Genomic DNA, 2,441 nt, shown 5'->3' with positions numbered 1-2,441 from the left:
CCCAACTGAGCAATGGGGGGGGGGCTCCCAATGTCCCCCCCCCCCACGATGTCCCCAATGTCCCCCTGGTGTCCCCAATGCTGCTGGCTGAGGCCACCCCCCGTGAATGTCCATATGTGGGGGGGGGCAGCCTGTATATAGGGGGTGATGGGGGGGGTGCCACCCCCCCCCCAGTGTCATTGTCACTTAATAAAAGTAACTTAAAGGGGACGCGGGCCCTTTAATTGGTTTAATTGCGGGGGGGGGTGGGCAGCACCCTTGGGTGCCACCAGGGAGTGACACGAGGGTGGCATAAAAAAAAAGGGGGGGGTGACACGGGGGGGGGGGATGTCCCCAAGGTGGTGGCCGGGGGGGGGGTCTCAGTCGTCCTTGAGGCCACCGAAGACGGAGGAGGGGACCCGCTTCTGCTCCAGCTGCACCTCTGGGGGGGAAGGTGACAATCGGGTGACAATCGGGTGACAATGCCCCCCCCAAGCCGGTGACACCCACAGGTGGCGCCTGGCACCCGTCACGATCCCCCGGAGATGTCCCCTACACCTCATGTCCCCCCACCCGCCATGTCCCCATGTCCCCCCCATGGTTTTCATGTCTCCATGTCCCCGCCAGTGTCCCCATGTCCCCATGGTGTCCCTGTGTCCCCCTTATGTCCCCATTTCCCTGTGTCCCCATGTCTCCATGTTCCCATGTCCCCCTCACTGTGTCCCCTCTGTGTCCCCGCCGTGTCCCTGTGTCCCCCGCCATGGTGCCCTCCCCCATGTCCCCCTATGTACCCTTGTGCCTCCCCATGTCCTCTCCATGTCCCCACCGTGTCCCCCCTATGTCCCCTTCCAGGTCCCCCCATGTCCCCTCCATGTCCCCCCGTGTCCCCATGTCCCCCTGTCCCCACTGTGTCCCCCATGTCCCCTCCATGTCCCCCTGTGTCCTCCCCAGGTCTTCATGTCCCCCCATGTTCCCCCCGTGTCCCCCCTATGTCCCCTCCCAGGTCCCCCCATCTCCCCGCCATGTCCCCCCATGGTGCCCTCCCCCATGTCCCCCCATGTCCCCATGCCCCCCCCATATCCTCCCTGTGTCTCCCCCAATGTCCTCCATGTCCCCATGTCCCCCTGTGTCCCCCCCCATGTCCCCTCCATGTCCTCCCTGTGTCCCCGCCGTGTCCCCCCCGTGTCCCCCCCATGTCCCCCCTGTCCCGCCCCATGTCCCCTCCATGTCCTCCCGTGTCCCCCCATGTCCCTCCCGTGTCCCCCCCGTGTCCCTCCCATGTCCCTCCCGTGTCCCCCCCATGTCCCATGTCCCCTCCATGTCCCCTCCCGTGTCCCCTCCATGTCCCCCCCCGTGTCCCCTGTCCCCCCATGTCCCCTCCCGTGTCCCCCCCATGTCCCCCCGTGTCCCCCCCGTGTCCCCCTGTCCCGCCCCATGTCGCCTCCATGTCCTCCCCGTGTCCCTCCCATGTCCCTCCGTGTCCCCCCCGTGTCCCATGTCCCCTCCCGTGTCCCCCCCGTCCCCCCCGTGTCCCCCCCATGTCCCCATGTCCCCCCGTGTCCCCCCCGTGTCCCCTGTCCCCCCGTGTCCCCTCCCGTGTCCCCTCCCGTGTCCCCCCCATGTCCCCTCCCGTGTCCCCCCCCGTGTCCCCCCCGTGTCCCCCCGTGTCCCCCCGTGTCCCCCCCATGTCCCCTCCCGTGTCCCCTGTCCCCCCGTGTCCCCCCCCGTCCCCACCGTCGGGCTCGGGCTCCTCGTCGTCCCCCAGGTCGATCTCGTCGGGGTTGCCCTGACGGGACAGGGCGGCCGCCAGCGCCTCCCGCTGGGCCTCGCTCCTGCGGGGACACCCGTGGGTGGGGGCACCCGAGGGGGGGGGCACCCAAGGGTGGGGGGGGGGGGGTACTCTGGAGGGGCACCCAAGGAGGGGGGTGCCCATGGAAGGGGGGGGCACCCAAGGGTGGGGGCCCCTGGGGGGGGCACCCAAGGCCACGTGCTGTCCTCGGGGGTGGCAGAGCAGTTCCTGCTGTCCCCGTGGGTGTCCCCGTGTCCCCATGGCTGTCTCCATGGGTGTCCCCTCATGTCCCCCCGTGTCCCCATGGCTGTCCCGTGTCCCCGTGGCTGTCCCCACGGCTGTCCCAATGGCTGTCCCCATGGCTGTCCCCATGTCCCCAGTGCTGTCCCCATATCCCCATGGCTGTCCCATGTCCCCACGGCTGTCCCCATGGCTGTCCCATGTCCCCAGTGCTGTCCCCGGGGGTGTCCCCATTGTCCCCATGGCTGTCCCCATGGCTGTCCCCATGTCCCCAGTGCTGTCCCCGGGGGTGTCCCCATGTCCCCATGGCTGTCCCCAGCCCTGTCCCCATGGCTGTCCCGTGTCCCCATGGCTGTCCCCATGGCTGTCCCCATGTCCCCAGGGTTGTCCCCATGGCTGTCCCCGTATCCCCATGGCTGTCCCCATGTCCCCA

General features: G+C 69.0%; 1 long non-coding RNA gene across 1 annotated transcript; it reads right to left on the bottom strand.

Moving 5' to 3' along the window:
* Positions 1-354: 354 nt before the first annotated feature.
* Positions 355-1,786, bottom strand: LOC148589993 (uncharacterized). Its single transcript, XR_015914386.1, has 2 exons — positions 1,714-1,786; positions 355-421 (listed from the first exon to the last, which is right to left on the bottom strand). It is a non-coding gene; the product is annotated as an uncharacterized LOC148589993 (long non-coding RNA).
* Positions 1,787-2,441: the final 655 nt, after the last annotated feature.

This window comes from Tinamus guttatus, unplaced genomic scaffold (assembly GCF_059628265.1).
Source record: "Tinamus guttatus ecotype Peru unplaced genomic scaffold, ASM5962826v1 Tinamus_guttatus_pri_ptg001872l, whole genome shotgun sequence".
NCBI classification, from domain to species: domain Eukaryota; kingdom Metazoa; phylum Chordata; class Aves; order Tinamiformes; family Tinamidae; genus Tinamus; species Tinamus guttatus.
This window is presented reverse-complemented; position numbering and strand designations above follow the sequence as displayed.